Source organism: Chinchilla lanigera, unplaced genomic scaffold (genome assembly GCF_000276665.1).
Source record: "Chinchilla lanigera isolate Chin_1 unplaced genomic scaffold, ChiLan1.0 scaffold00022, whole genome shotgun sequence".
NCBI lineage: Eukaryota > Metazoa > Chordata > Mammalia > Rodentia > Chinchillidae > Chinchilla > Chinchilla lanigera.
In genome coordinates this window covers 24,344,359-24,353,678 of record NW_004955423.1, presented here as the reverse complement: position 1 = coordinate 24,353,678, position 9,320 = coordinate 24,344,359, and the positions used below count along the sequence as shown (strand labels likewise).

Here is a 9,320-nt window from a genome sequence, read left to right as displayed (position 1 = left end):
GGTGCTCACTCCCTGGTCCACTCGGGCTACTTTCTGGCTTGTATCTTTTTGTCTTTGTCTCCTAGTTCTAGCATTTTATTCTCCTTTTGAGCATGTCTACAGCTCTCAGCATAACTGATACTGAACCTGCAGTACTTACTGGAATAAACTAATTCACTTTAGACTCCTTTGCAAGTGACAGCCAACCTTGAATTTTTTTTTAGCAAAAATAGGGAAGTTCATAGATTCCTGATAGGTATGTGCTCCCTGCAAAGTCATGCCAAAGTTCAATTCTGGTGCGATAGTACTAAGAGAAGAGGTTTCTAAGTGGTTAGGTCGTGGAGGCTGCTCCTTGTGAAGGGGATGAAGGCCTGTATAGAAAGGAAATCATGCCGAGTTGGCCCCCTCAGGAAAATATAGCAACAAGGTCCCATCTTGGAAACAGAAGTGCTGACATCGTGATGACCAGGGTGGGTGGTGAGATAATAGGGACTGTGATAACAGGTGCTGAAGTCATAGAGGAGAGCTTGGCCTGGAGCTGGTCTGAGGTCGGTGAAAAGACCACCAGCATGAGAGAAGCCAGGCAGAGCACATCCTAGAAGATCTCACTGACAATGGCAGTGAACAAAAGGCAGAGAAGCTGAGGTGAGAACCAAAAAATTCCACCCTTCCTCCTCAGCCAGTGAGTTGGCCGTGAGCAGTAAGTAGGGCCTGGGAAAGAGGGGAAGGCTTCCGCTAGAGCAGATAGGAGAAAGTAGGGAAATATCTCATGACAGGAAAACCAGGGTTGTGTTTAGGTAAGTGGATGCTAAAGTTTGACTATACTTTATTTTTTTTTTATTTTAAAGAATAAAAGAAGGATAACATAATAATAGGGGGGACTTAGCAAATTACAGGCAAAATGGTAGGAAATTATCAATGGTTATCGTTTTACATATTATTATCTACAAAATAGTTTCTCAGGAAAACAGACAAATAATAGTGAGTTAGAGACAAAAGAGGTAGGAGATTATCAAGAGTTGTTGTGCTATACTTTGGTATCTTCAAAGTGGCTTCTAAAGAAAATAAATAGAGCTATACATGAGTGACCTATTGAAAAATCATTAACTATTCTCAATGGTTGTTGTAGGAAACACATAATAATAAACATACATTATGAAATAGGATAGGAACATTACAAACTTTACATAGTTATGGATAGATTAGTAGGAAAATATCAATGGCTGCTGTAATACGTGGTGGTATCTTCAAAGTGGTTTCTCAGGAAGACAGAGATATGCAAGAAGGATCTAATAAGTAGTTACAGCCTAAGGGTTGTCAAAAATAGCATATTACCTCCTCACCAGTGACTCCTTTCACTGAGGTATGATGGCTGGAAGGAAGGCCAGGATTGAAAAGAAGGACCGAGAGACTTGCACCTGTGACTAGCAACAGGCTGTTTTCTTGTTCCTCCATAGTCATGATTACCCTGGACTCCTCGATGGAGATGACGGTCTGGCCAGAGGGAGAAGGCAGACCATGCCCCAAGCCCTCTCATTCCTGTTGGACTAACTGGTAGCATGGGTCTGAGCTCTGGGGCCTCCACCTCAGAGGGCAGACCAATCTCCAGTGGTCTCCTTTGCATCCAGGGCATGGCCCATGGGGCCTCTTAGGGCAGTTCCTCTTGAGGTAGCCTGGCTTTTTAACAGTGGTAGCAGATGAATGCAGTTGTCGAGTTCTTTTTGGAGCCCCGGGAATCAGACCTGGGATCTGTTTCTCTTAGTGGTGCAGCAAAAGCAGCTGCTTTTTCTCAGTCTCTTTGTTTTCTCTCCTTGGCCTCCTCCTCATCATGGCTATAGAATACTGAGGAGGCAATTCTTACCAACATCTCAAGTGAGCTATCTGGGGTGAAAGCCATTCTTTGTAGCTTTTTCTCTCCAGCTTCCCATTGCTTTGGGACCCCACAACCAGTTAGTGTCCTCTCCCCAACTGTCAGCACAGGCAGCAGGAATCCTGCTGCAGACTTCTCCAGAGCTTCACCACAGCCTGTACTGTCAGGGGAAGAATGGCTTCCAATGAGTTTCTGCAGGTATTGTGCAAGGTCCTCCTGGTTTACAGCTTCCGAGCGGCTCTCATGACCCCAGTCCGCTGGACCTCTGACTCCGTGGGCTTAGTCTGCATTCTCATGTTCTCTGAGTCCTTGTTCAGCAGCTGCTCCTCCGCTGGCTCTGGACCTTTCTGGTTCCCAATGGCAGGAGCAAGAGTGGCCTGTTGTATGGCATATATTCCCAGGGGTTGTTCAAGGTTTCAATGATTCACACACATCCATGGGTGGGCAACTGCAGTCGGTGCATGGTGGGCCAATTGTGTCACTGTTTCTCTGTGTCATGATAGATCCCAATTGAGCGGCGGCGACTGGCCTAAGGGCCGGCGCGCAATAGCACTCGCCGTCACATGGCTCCCCGTGCACTGGGGGCCCACCCTTCAGGAGCCAGCAGGCAGGAAGCTAGCCAGCCAGAAGGCTGGCGCTCCCCACCCGCAGCTCCCTGTGCGCCGGAAGCCCTAAAGTTTGACTATAAATAGTTTTATCCACCATTCAGTCTGGTACCAGAACAGAACACTATGGGAGGGGCAGTATTAGGGGAGAAATTAAAATTGGGAGAAGTGAAGATGAGGAAGACAGTAGGACTCCATGGATGAGGTCTGTAGGAGGCTTTGCCCTCCTTGCTGTCAGAAGGGCAGCTCAGTCAGTACCTCTGCTAGGAAGCCTTTTCTCCCTCCTCTATCCTAAGTACTTTCTGTGTGCTGCACTCTCTCTGAGCATTTGTAAGTCTGTGCGTAATCGTCGGCTTCCTCCTCTGTACTGCGAGAGACTGGGAAGGTTTGTGTCTTTTTTATCTGTGTGTCCCAAAACCTGACACCATGCCTAGACAAGAAAATTCTTAGCGTATCTTTGTGGAGGAGATGAGTGCAGTGGAGTGCACCTCCACACGTCACCTCTTAAACTCAGCCCCTCCTGTTTCCTTGTGTTGGTTGGGTTGGCTTTCTGTAAGTGTCTGGGGCAGTGTGGCCCAAGCAAAATGCCACATGAGTCACACCTGTGACTTTCTAATAGATACATTAAAAAGAAACAGGCAAAAGTAATTTAATCATACATTGCATTTCACCAAATGAGTAAAAACATTATTACACATGCAGTCAGTATAAAAATTATCAATGAGATATTTTACATTATGTTTGTATTGAGCTCTCCCCAAAATCTAGCACTTTACATCTCTTACCGGGGACATTCCAGGTGTGAAATGTCACATATAGCACATGAATACAATATTACACCACGCAGTCCTAGAGACTAAAGTATGTCTAGTTCCTTCCTTATCAGTGGCCCCTGCATTTGGAGTTTCTGGGAGCTCTTTTTTAATAACACATTTTTAAATATATCATCCACAAAATAGTATACACACCTATGACACAGGACTGGAGTTTATGCCCCTCCCAAGATTGATATGCTGGAATCCAATCCACCAAAAGTGATCATATTAGGAGGTGAAGCCTTTGAGAGGCCAGAGTTCTCCTCAGTGAGATTGGTCCCCTTATGGAAGGGACTCCAGAAGATCCCTGACACTTCCACAACATGAGGACAAAGAAGATTCCAGCCATGAACCAAAAGCAGGCCCTCACCAGGCAATCTGCTGGAAACTTGATCTTGGGATCCCAGCTTTTAGAGTCATGAGAAATTAATTTCTTTTGTTCATGAGTTCCTTAGTTTTAAGTATTTTGCTGTAGCACCTCAATGGATTATATATGGTATATATATACATATATATACGTATATTCATACATAAGTAAATATGATGCCTACAAGTAGTAAAGAGATTAATATTTGGAAAGTTTAGTTCTTTTATAAAATCTGATGAGGACCAGGCAGTTCTCTGGCATTTGAAAGGGGAGGAAAAACAGGAAGAGTATGCAGCATGTGTGAAAAGGCAAGGCCTAGAAAATTCCACTGGCCTTTACTTAATCATGTGACACCACCCACAATCAAGAAAGGTGACAAAGAGCATCTTCCTGGGGACCCCGCCAGGGAAGACAGTCCGGTGAGCGGTGCACACCACTGTGTCTGACAGTTTCATTTCTTTAACTTCCTGGTTTTTGGCTGACACCCATAGAACAGTACTAAATATTAAATAACAATACTGATATAGGATACTGAAGTCGTATTCCTGAGTTTTATTCCTAATAATAAGTTTTTCGTTATGTACCTGTTTAAGACGTGGTAGATTGGTAATTAGAAATTTATATGTTTTATTGTCCTAAGGAAGTTTTGTTTTGTTTTGTCTTTTGTTTCTTTGGTACCGGGAATCAAACTCCAAACCTTGTGCTTGCTAGGAACACACTGTGCCACTGAGCTATATCCCTGGCCCCTAAGGAAGTTTTTAAATTATCATTTTTGTATGATTTTAATTTATTCAATGATGTAGCTGGAAATTTATCAAATATATTTTTTTAAATTATGGAAATAATGATATAATTGCTGGTAGGTTAATACTGTGAATTATATTAGTAGTAATTCTTAATGTTGAATTATTTTTCCTTATTCCTAGAATAAAGTCTAATATATTGTGATATATATATGTATAGGTACATGTATCTCATATAGAGTATAACATATTTTTGGAAATGTGGGTTATGTTCACCATTATATTATTTTAAGACTTTTGCATCAATATTCACAAGATTGAGGTATTGTTGATTTTTATTGTTTTTGTCATGTTTTGTAATTTGCCAAGTAAATGTTAGGGCTGCTTCTCTTTTTCTAGTTTTTTTGGACTGTTAAAGTTACATTGGAGTAAATATTGTCACAGAGAGAAACCACCGCACTGTGCTTAGGCAGCTTCTGCTGTGGCTGTGTGCCTGTGCTTCATACCCAAGGTCCCTGTCCTGTCAAGGGTTAAGCACGCATCCCCTCTGTCACCTATGGTAGCAATAACACTTAACAATGCTCAATAAGAATGCCTTTCCAACTTTCATGCACTCTTTCTGGCTTTTGTTGAACTCTTTTATCTTAGTAATCTCAGTATTCCTGAAAGTATCCTAAAACTAAAACATAGATTTAAAAAATAACTTTAATATAAGTTTTCAATGTAGGTCTGGGCTGAGTAGCACCATAGCTGGTACCAAACCCTTCCACACCCACATGGGTATGGGCATGTGGCTTTCAGCCCAAAGGCTCCACCAATCCCAGGGCATGTCTTGTCCTTAGAGTGAGTGGGTCAGCAAGGAGAGTCTGTAACCCCACACACACACTGGAGGAGGAAGAGGAGAAAGAGTGGTTACAGACCCTCTCTGCTTACATCGAGTTGCATGCATAATAATGTATAATAACCTCTCGCGTCTGTGGCTTCTGAGTGACTCTGCTACCTCATGGTCTTCTTGCAAGCTTGATCTTAAGTCCACCAAGTTATGTCCATGTGGCAGATAGCGTTCATTTCACAGTTTCTCTCCCCATGTTTGTTCTGGTAACAGCATCCTTTTTTTTTGACAGTATCTTCTTTAGTCCTTTCATCCTATTAGGGCTTCATACCATTAGGGGTTGTTTGTTTTTTGATCTGCTTTTCTCCCTGTCCAGGTTTAGGCACAATAGTGAGCATGTGATGTAGATTTTGGCTTAACTAACCCATCATGAGTTCGCATCCCCATGCTCCACTGATTGGTCCAAAGGATGAGCAGTGATCCAAGCCAGTCCCACCACCACCACCACCACCATCATCGTCATCACCAGAGTCCCTCCCTGCCTGTTTGTTGAAGGACAGCTTGGATGCTCAGGTTGCAAACATATGATCTTAGGGGATGCTAATGGCCAGGTCCCTGATCTGGAAAAAAACTAATAAAAGGATCTGTCACACTGGGAGAAAGGGAGAAATGGAGAAAGCCTCTAGGAACTGGTTCTTGTGATTGTTTCCTGGAGTGTCCTGGTTCTTGCTTTCCCTTCGCTGTTCAGCTCTTCCTGAACAGTTTATAATTCTACAAACTGCCACAATAAACCCCCCTGTGCTCATGTTAGTGCAACTTGGACTTCCTTTATTTTAAATAAGAACAGTGAGGATGGAGAGATGCAGACACCCATATTTTCCCGTGGAAATCCAATTTCTCAGGTGAGGTTTTCCTGGTTTTGAGGGCTTGGACAGTATTTTCCCATGCGCACTCACTGAATGATCTCATTGAAAGGGGAGAAAGAGTGACGGCCATGCTTAGACCTTGAAGTTTCCCCTTACGTCAGTTTCTTTCGTCCTTAAACTCAGTTCTTAGTATCATCTTTCTCTTTCTAAAATATGTACAGATTGTCCTCATAAACATTAAACTTGAGGAATAATGAAGAAATTCAATGTTTACAATAAGAATATCATTGGATGACATTCCAAAACACACACAGGTAATGACAGCACCAGTACCTTGTGAGTGTTTTTTCAGGAAAACGGAGAAATGTGCAGTGACTTCATCAATTAAGCTGGGCCTTGGACAAGTCCCAGGCAGTGTATGAGAGCCTGGAGTGCTCTGGACATCCTGTCCCCATCCCAGACAATCATGGCACTCGGAATCAGGCAGTAATTTAGCAATCTTCTCCAAGGTCCTTCGACTTCCATTTCAGAGCTGCAAAGAATATTTCATTATTTTAGCAGTTAGAAATTCTCACTGGTACTTGTTGAAAGGCCAAAACTGTACCATGAAGTGACAAAACTTGGTCATAATCTAGAGTACTGTATTCTTGAGCAAAACTAGTTTGTTTGTTTTTTTTTTTTTTTTTCCACAAAAACCTGTAAAACAACACAAATGAAGACGGTCCAGCCTGTGGTCGTTTGGTTCCACTGTTTCTGGGCCTGTGGTGAGGCAGAGCATCATGGCAGAATGGTGTGAGGGAGAGAGAGACAAAGACAGAGGAGAGAGACAGAGACAGAGACAGAGATATATATATAGAGAGACCCAGGGAGAGAGAGACAAAGACAGAGGAGAGAGACAGAGACAGAGACAGAGACAGAGATATAGAGAGAGAGAGACCCAGGGAGAGAGAGATAGACAGAGACAGACTGAGAAGGACAGAGAACCAGGGAGAGAGAGCAAGGGAGAGAGGAGAGAGAGAGACCCAGGGAGAGAGAGAGACCCAGGGAGAGAGAGGCACGGGCAGGAGCACAGGCTTCCAGATTATGCCCTCCGTTACCCAGCCACGAACTCATCCATGCATGAATCCACTGCTTAGCACAGGGCCCCCATGGTCTGATTGCCTTCCAAGAGCTCCACCTCTGGGCACATTAGCTTTTGGGGGAATGTTTCAGATCAAACCATTACATCGCTCTTCCACTGAGCAGAGCTCCTCAACACCCTGCCCCTCTGGATGCACCACGGGCTCTGTCATGGGCCTTGTTGTCTACTTGTGTGGTACAGTTTCCAGTTGGCTGTGAAAATCTTTGATGCATCTGGCAGCCCGTCCGTGGTAATAATACAAATTCTGAAACACTAACAGGGAGAGCTTTTAATGAACACTCCAGACACGATGCTGAGTAACTCACTGGCTGAGTAACTGGCACCTTGTAGGCCATTAATATGTTTGTTACAACTACTTTTGATAGCCCCATGAACTGGGTTTCAGAAAGTGGTGTTATTACGATTATCTCCACTTTGTAGATAAGGAGACTGTGAGGCACAGGGACTTACATTGCTTGCCCAAGGTCAAGAAACTCTGTAAGGACCAGGGACACAACTCGATCCCATTCTAGTGGACACCAGTATTGGTCCACATTCTTAACCATCCTAAAACTGACTTGCTAACTGCATGCACACTAATCAATCCCTTTTGCAACAAATTGCCCTTTAAAGTACAACTGCCTTGAAGATACAGGGACAAGTTACAAATATTTGTATTTTCTCTAGAGGTTTTCCTTTTGAAAGAGGCCACCAAAATATGTGTCCTTAGTGAGAACAATGGGTTTTTAATACTTTTCGTTGCTAAGGAGCTGACTTTTTGTTTTTAGCTATAATGTGTTGCTTCCTTCTCCCTATGTAGTTGTATTTTATGCTCACTTCGGAGCACATTTACTATTTAGTTATATATTTTTTAGTATTTCTCAGTCAGCAACACATCATATCAGCACTGGTACAAAAAACGAGAGTGCACCAGGGGCTGAGCAGTAATAAAATTTTGTGAGTGGTGCTCGCTTCAGCAGTACATATTCTAAATTTTGTGAGTGTACAAGGGGTTTTTTAAATATGGGATAGATATCTAATTTTTTAAAAAATCTTATTACAGTGAAAGACACATTGCCAGTGGTGGGGTCAATGCGTTTGAAGTGGGGGAATTACTCTGAGTATTCTGAGGAGGATGAACTACAATGTGTTTTCTACTGTAGTAAGTATTTCTTTTAAACATCACCATATTTCCGATCGCCCATAGATTAACCATTTATATTTTTTTCTGCCCAATAACAACAAAATGCTGAGTCTTTGTCTACCTTATTCGCCAGACCTGGCACTGTGCAATGTCCAGCTCCCCCTCAAAGTCAGAATGAGCAGAGTGCTATGAATAGATTCAGGACCTCCAGGCACCTGGGTCAGCGCAGCTAAAGACCCTCAGGAGAGAGGACGCCAGAGCTGCTGCAGGACGGGGCCGGCAGGGTGGGAAGAGTGCGTGCAAAGGGAAAGGGAGAATTCTGAGGGGCATGAGTGGCGATGTGCCTTTTACTACTTTTTTAAACAATTAGACATTCACCACATTTTCGATCACACTTCATAAGAGGAACTGCAGCCCCTTGGTGCAGTGCACCTCCCCAGGCCGCGTGGGAGCGGCTTCCTGTGCAGCTCCCAGGTTCTCTCAAGTCCTTGTGCCCCAGTCCTGGTCAGGCTGGGGACTGGAGGGGGAGGAGCCGGAGGGTGCTGTTCCCTCCGGGGCTCCACAGGCCTCGCCCGGCCTTCCAGCTCCTCTCCTTCCCCTGGTTGAGTCTGCCTGAAGCCACCCAGAGTCCCCGGGCCGGGGCCTGGCGCCCTCTGGAAGACTCGGGTCCCCGGGGCGCGGTCACGTGACCCTCGACCCCAGCGGCCCGGTGCCAAACCCAGTGGCTGGCGGGCCGGCGGCACCCAGATGCCAGCCCTGTCCCCCGCGGGCCCCTGGGCCCCTCCGATTTCCCGGGGCGCACAGGTGGGCTCCAAGGCCCTCGAGCACGGCCGCTTTCCTGCAGGGACCGCGGCTGGCGGCTGGGGGCGCGGCGAGGACCGGGTCCAGGGCGCCCGGTCCGCCCGCAGCCGCTTCCCGGCTCCTCCGCCTCCGCCCCAGAAACGATTCCCAGCCCCGCTCCGCGGGTCCTTTTGTTTCT

The 9,320-nt window shown here is 45.1% G+C and overlaps 1 protein-coding gene across 4 annotated transcripts in view; it reads left to right on the top strand.

The window, feature by feature from the left end:
- The first annotated feature begins 512 nt into the window (after positions 1-512).
- Sgip1 (SH3-domain GRB2-like (endophilin) interacting protein 1) overlaps positions 513-9,320 on the top strand; it is a 197,766-nt gene continuing 188,958 nt past the window's right edge. For all 4 annotated transcript variants that reach the window (XM_013514519.1, XM_013514518.1, XM_013514517.1 and 1 more), the window contains exon 1: positions 513-624. The gene's annotated coding sequence lies outside the window, so the exon portion shown is untranslated. The remainder of the gene's footprint in view (positions 625-9,320) is intronic.